The sequence below is a fragment of the Hylobates moloch genome, unplaced genomic scaffold (assembly GCF_009828535.3).
Source record: "Hylobates moloch isolate HMO894 unplaced genomic scaffold, HMol_V3 SCAFFOLD_17, whole genome shotgun sequence".
Lineage (NCBI taxonomy): Eukaryota > Metazoa > Chordata > Mammalia > Primates > Hylobatidae > Hylobates > Hylobates moloch.
The window spans coordinates 30242172-30249071 of NW_026652292.1; positions in this window are offsets into that span (position 1 = coordinate 30242172).

The window sequence follows — 6900 nt, forward strand, 5'->3', positions numbered from 1 at the left end:
CCAGACCCTGTTTGCCTGGGTATCACCAGCAGAGGCTGCAGAACAGCAAATATTGCAGAACAGCAAATGTTGATGCCTGATCCTCTGGAAGCTTCATCTCAGAGGGGCACCCGGCTGTATGAAGTGTCAGTTGGCCCCTACTGGGAGGTGTCTCCCAGTTAGCCCACTTGGGGGTCAGGGACCCACTTGAGGAGGCAGTCTGTCCATTCTCAGATCTCAAACCCCATGCTGGGAGAACCACTACTCTTTTCCGAGCTGTCAGACAGGGATGTTTAAGTCTGCAGAAGTTTCTGCTGCCTTTTGTTCAGCTATGCCCTGCCCCCAGAGGTGGAGTCTACAGAGGCAGGCAGGCCTCCTTGAGCTGTCATGGGCTACACCCAGTTTGAGCTTCCCAGCCACTTAGTTTACCCACTCAAGCTTCAGCAATGGCAGATGCCCCTCCCCTAGCCTCACTGCCGCCTTGCAGTTCAACCTCATACTGCTGTGCTAGCAGTGAGCAAGGCTCCATGGGCATTGGACCCTCTGAGCCAGGCACAGGATATAATCTCCTGGTGTGCCGTTTGCTAAGGCCATTGGAAAATCGCAGTATGAGGGTGGGCGTGTCCTGATTTTCCAGCTACCGTCTGTCATGGCTTCCTTTGTCTAGGAAAGGGAATTTCCCAACCCCTTGCATTTCTCGGGTGAGGTGATGCCCCACCCTGCTTCGGCTCACACTCAGTGGGCTGCACCCACTGTCCAACAAGCCCCAGTGAGATGAACCCAGTACCTCAGTTGGAAATGCAGAAATCACCTGTCTTCTGCATTGCTCATGCTGGGAGCTGTAGACTGGAGCTCTTCCTATTTGGCCATCTTGGTACCCTCCCCCATGATTTGCGTTATATTCAAGTTAGAGATTGTTGCAGATACAAGACCCTAGAGAGGTTTTTTTGTTTTGTTTTCCCTTCCACCATTTTGACTGGTAATGTTCCAGATGGTGGCTGCTTTGTCAACCTAGGTCCCAGAGTAGGGACAATAGTGTAGTGCAACAAAATCCTCTGCTGGGCCACAGTGGACATGAGTGGGATCAAGGAATACTCGTTTGTTTTTCAAGCCATTTAGATTTTGTTATGGCTTGTTACTGCAGCTTGACCTAGCCTGGTGAATAGAAGCACTTAAGTTTGTACATAGCAGCTGACTCACCTGGTACCAGATGCTAGTTTCGGCAGTTCGTCCCTCTTACATAATTTGAAAGCTGAAAGACAGAGCTCCTCCCTCACTCAATATTGTTAGGAAATAATTCAGAACTGTTGCCATTGCCTTATCTGTGAAATCTGCCATTATTGCCACTATACATACACATACACACACACACCATTCTCAGGTTATTTTTTCTCTTCAAAAACAGAATTCTGCCTAGGGGCTGGTTTTAAAGTCCAAGGTTTCTTCACTCCTGCCCTGGTACAGTGACTCCCAAGATAGATGCATGTAATTCTTGTCCAAAGGACTACATTACAGCATCATGCAGACATCCAGATACTCAGTTGAATCACATGTGTCATGTTCTTTTGTTCACAAAATGCCATCACTACACAAAAGAATCCTGTGTTGCTTTCTCTGGTGGGTGGTTAGGGTGGGAATACATTATTGGAAAAGGCAGGGAAATGTTCAAATAAAAATTACAGATGGAATTTCTGATATGTGGCAGAAGGAATTTGACCTTTAAGCAAATGGCTAGGTCCAAGAAGATACTGTAATAGTAATTTAATTTTATAGACTCTATCAGGAACCACAAGACAAACTACTTCAGCTCATACCAATCAATTATTTATCCAAGTAGTGATTGTAAGACACAGTATGTCACTTAATCGCCACTCACTCTTTTTTCATAATTTCATGTGTTTTTTCTCATTTACCTAAGAAGACTATAAATAACTAAAGGCAAAAATATCTTATATTTCACTTAAACCAACTACATCTCCTGGCAACACTGAGACTACAGAGTGCTCAATCAATAATATCTTTTTAACACATTTTAATAATACTTTTGACAACACAAATTAATTTAAAACATAATTTGCTAAAAATATAACAAAACCTAAATTAAGGATAAGGTTTACATTTAGACAACAAACACACATTTTAATAAGAAAGCCCTAAAGGTGATTTTATTGTTTTCTTTGTAATTTTTTCATAGTAGCTGTAAATACCCTTTCTTTGTATTTTTTATTAGCTATAATTCAGTTTAAAATCCCTTTATGAAGTCATCCATGACTGTCATATATTTAATTGCATGCTTAATTTTCCATTATTAAGAAAAATGAAAGTTGTGATATATTCAAAATGTTTACATATGTCCAGAGAATATTCAAGAATACATCCACTGAACCTTTCGATGTCATCAGAATTATAGTATGTGGCATCTCTTACAGCTATAATAGTAGAACGAATATAACAGAAATGTCATTTTCTCTTTGTAGACCAAGTAACATCATTGCTCCTATTTTCATTTTCTCAAATATCTAGCTAGAACTCATTTGAAGAAATGTCAAAATATAAAAGCCAAAACTTACAAAACCAGTAATTAAAAGGTTATAATTTACTTGGGGAAAAAAAGAGTATTTCTTTGCATGGTGAGCCCCTCTAAAGAATTTTAAATAATTTGATATATTAAAAATCAAATTACTAAAGTAACAGAGGAGTCTATCTAGGAATCAAACTGGCTGTGTTCTTTCCTAGTTTACACCAATCATTCTTATTATTGTTGCTGTTGTTGTTATTTCTTTCTTTTTAAAAGAAAGGATCTTAGTCTGGTCAACATGGTGAAACCCTGTCTGTACTAAAAATAACAAAAATTAACTGGGCGTGGTGGCGGGCACCTGTAATTCCAGCTACTTGGGAGGCTGAGGCAGTAAAATTGCTTGAACCCAGGAGGTGGAGGTTGCGGTGAGCTGAGATCACGCCATTGCACTCCAGCCTGGGCAACAAGAGCAAAACTCCATCTCAAAAAAATAAAAAAATGAAAATAAAAGAAAGGATCTCACCCTGACCCCCAGGCCAGAGTGCAGTGGCATAATCATGACTCACTACAACCTTGACCTCCCAGGTTCAAGTGATCCTCCCTCCTCAGCCTCCTGAGTAACTGGGACCACATGCGTGCACCACCACACCCGTCTAATTTTTTGAAAACATTTTTGTAGGGACAGGGTTTCCTTATGTTGCCCAGGGTGATCTCAAACTCCTGAGCTCAGGCAATCTTCTTGCCTCAGCTTCCCATAGTGCTAGGATTACAGGCATGAGCCATCATGCCCAGCCAAAACTGCCCTTTTAATCTCTGGTGATGGCTCTATCCACAAAATTAAAGATGATTTTTTTTTATAATAATATAACAAATCTTAGACCTAGGATTGAACACCCTTTCTACTTTGAGTCTGAATAAAACATAATTTTCACAGCCACCAAAGCTAAATGTCTCTCTAAATTAGCCTTCTTCTTAACTTAGATCTATAGGCTCCTGTCTCTCTCAGGGTTTTGGTCTCTGACTCTTTCAATGATTCCCTCTCCACTGATCTCATGTTCTCCCCTCCTTCCAACCCCAAGAGAGGTAAGATGCTTTCCTCATCCCCTCCGTTGTCCAGTCTCCTGGGGAAGGCAAAGTCATTGGGGCTGAGAATAGCCAATGAATAGGTCAAAGGCAAAGACTGAGACCTGGAGAACAGGAAAGCCTCATCAGACAGCTTCAGTGATAACTGGTGCGTTTGGGGACAGGGAGTACAGACATAAAAGGACTCTTCCTGCTGAGAAAAATACTTAATATTAGGTATTTAAAAGTAAGAACTGTCTTGCTATAATAAATGTCAGTTGGCCCCAACTTTACATTTTAGGAGTAAACTTCCCAAACTATTTTTATTTTAAAAAGACAAATGGAAATAAGCCTTGAAATAAAGATGCATATGTTAACTAAAATATCAAATTTCTTTGCTTTATGCTGACCTGATGACAAATCAGCATGTTAATTTTAGTTATCTCATGATTGAGAGTTGTAGACATCTCATTTAATACATAAGAAAGTGACTTCTTTATGATAAATGCAGTCTGAATTGTTTTTCTGTCTAAATTTTGAGTTTTTAGAAAACTCATTAAAAAAGTTAGGAAAGAGAAACTGTAATTAATTAAAAGAGATTTACAAGATATAGCAACCAAATGAAATGTGTAGGCTTTGTTTGAATCCAGATTATAATATAAAAAATATTTTTGAGGGGCCAGGCCCAGTGGCTCATGCCTGCAGTCTCAGCTGCTTGGAAGGCCAAGACAAGAGGATTGCTTGAGCTTAGAAGTTTGAGGTTACAATGAGCTGTGATCATGCCACCACATTCCAGCCTGGGCAACAGAGTGAGGCCCCATCTCTAAAAATATATATACATATTTTTGAGGCAATAAGAGAAATTTCAATATTAATTGGGTGTTAAATGATAAAAAGGAATTATCGTTAATCTTGTTAGAAATGATGATGGCATTGCAGTTATAAGAAAAAAAATCCTTATCGATTGGACATACATACTGAACTATTAACATATAAAATTGTGGGATGTCTGGGGATTTGCTTTTAAAATACTCTGGGCAAAATAAAAGGGGAGCAGAGAATTTAAAAGAAACAAGATTGAAAAAAGTTGATAACTGTTGAAGTTGGGCAATAGATACATGGAGACAAGTACACTAGTTTTTTTACGATTTTTATGTATGTTTAAGATTTCCATAATAAAAAAATTAGCTTTAAAAATATGTTTTCAACAACAGCATTCACAGGGAAAATAATACAAGGAAAAATGTTAGAAACTGCTCTTGATCATTTGGCACGGGGAATGTGTAAATTGAGAGATTGAAAGAGAAAGAGATCAATGACATAGAATGGTGAAAGAAGATTTCAACAAGGAGGTGCAAATGGAATTAGAACTTAAGGAATCATAATGGGAAACCATTTAAAATAAGATAAATAGATTTCGATTAGGAGAGAGATTTTCTTTAATGAAAGACAAGAATAATGACCCAAACCCCAGATCATGGTATAAGAGATCTAAATTAAGTTTATGGGAAAAATAATAATAAAGAAGTCAATAATAATAGCACTACTGGCAGCAACTGAGTGCTTACCACTTGCCAGGCACTATGCAAAACACTTTACATTAGTACATTTTCATGCTGCTGAAAGACATACCCAAGACTGGGCAATTTACAAAAGAAAGAGTTTTAATGATCTACAGTTCCACATGGCTAGGGAGGCCTCACAATCATGGCAGGAGGCAAGGAGGAGCAAGTCACATCTTACATGGATGATGGCAGGCAAAGAGAGATTGGGCAGGGAAACTCCCCCTTGTAATGCCATCAGATCTGAGATGTATTCACCATCACGAGAACAGCACAGGAAAGACTTGCCCCCATGATTCAATTACCTCCCACTGGGTCCCTCCCACAACATGTGGGAATTCAAGATGAGATTTGGTTGGGGACACAGCCAAACAATATCATTCCACCCCTGGCCCCTCCAAAAGCTCATGTCCTTATATCTCAAAACCAATCATGCCTTCCCACAGTCCTCCAAAGTCTTAACTCATTTTGGCAGGCCAGGTGTGGTGGCTCAGGCCTGTAGTCCCAACACTTTAGGAGGCCAAGGCAGGTGGGTCACCTGAAGTCAGGAGTTCAAGACCAGCCTGACCAACATGGTGAAACCCTGTCTCTACTAAAAATACAAAAATTAGCTGGGTATGGTGGCACATGTCTATAATCCCAGCTAATCAGGAGGCTGAGGCAGGAGAATTGCTTGGACCCAGGAGGCAGAGGACGCAGTGAGCTGAGATTGTGCCACTGCACTCCAGCCCAGGTGACAGAGTGAGATTCTGTCTCAAAAAAAAAAAAAGAAAGAAAAAAATCTTAATGCATTTCAGCATTAACTCAAAAGTCCACAGTCAATCCAACATCTCATCTGAGACAAGGCAAGTCCCTTCCACCTATGAGCCTGTAAAATCAAAAGCAAGTTAGTTACTTCCTAGATACAATGGGCTACAGGCATTGGGTAAATACAGTCATTCCAAATGAAAGAAATTGGCCAAAACAAAGGGACTACAGGCCCCATGCAAGTCCAAAATCCAGCGGGGCAGTCAAACCTTAATGCTCCAAAATAATTTCCTTTGATTCCATGTCTCACATCCAGGTCACACTGAAGCAAGGGGTGGGTTCCCATGCTCTTGGGCAGCTCCACCCCTGTGGCTTTGCAGGGTACAGCCTCCCTCCCAGCTGTTTTCACAGGCTGGTGTTGAGTGTCTGCAGCTTTTCCAGGTTCATGGTGCAAGCGGTCAGTGGATCTACCATTCCAGGGTCTGGAGGATGGTGGCCCTTTTCTCACAGCTCCACTAGGCAGTGCCTCAGTAGGGACTCTGTGTGGGGGCTCCGACCCCACATTTCCCTTCTGCACTGCCCTAGTAGAGATTCTCCATGACAGCCCCACCCCTGCAGCAAACTTCTGCCTGGACATCCAGGAGTTTCCATACATCCTCTGAAATCTAGGCAAAAGTTCCCAAACCTCAATTCTTGACTTCTGTGCATCTGTAGGCTCGACACCACATGGAAGTTGCCAAGGCTTGGGGCTTGCACACTCTGAAGCCACGGCTCAAGCTCTAGGTTAGCCTCTTTCAGCCATGGCTGGAGCAGCTGGGACACAGGACACCAAGTTTCTATGCTACACACAGCACAGGAACCCTGGGCCTGGCCCACTAAACCATTTTCTCCTAGGCCTTTGGACCTGTGATAGCAGGGGCTGCTGTGAAGAATTCTGACATGCCCTGGAGACATTTTCTCCATTGTCTTGGGGATTAACATTCAGCTCCTCGTTACTTATGCAAATTTCTGCAGCTGCTTAAATTTCTCCTC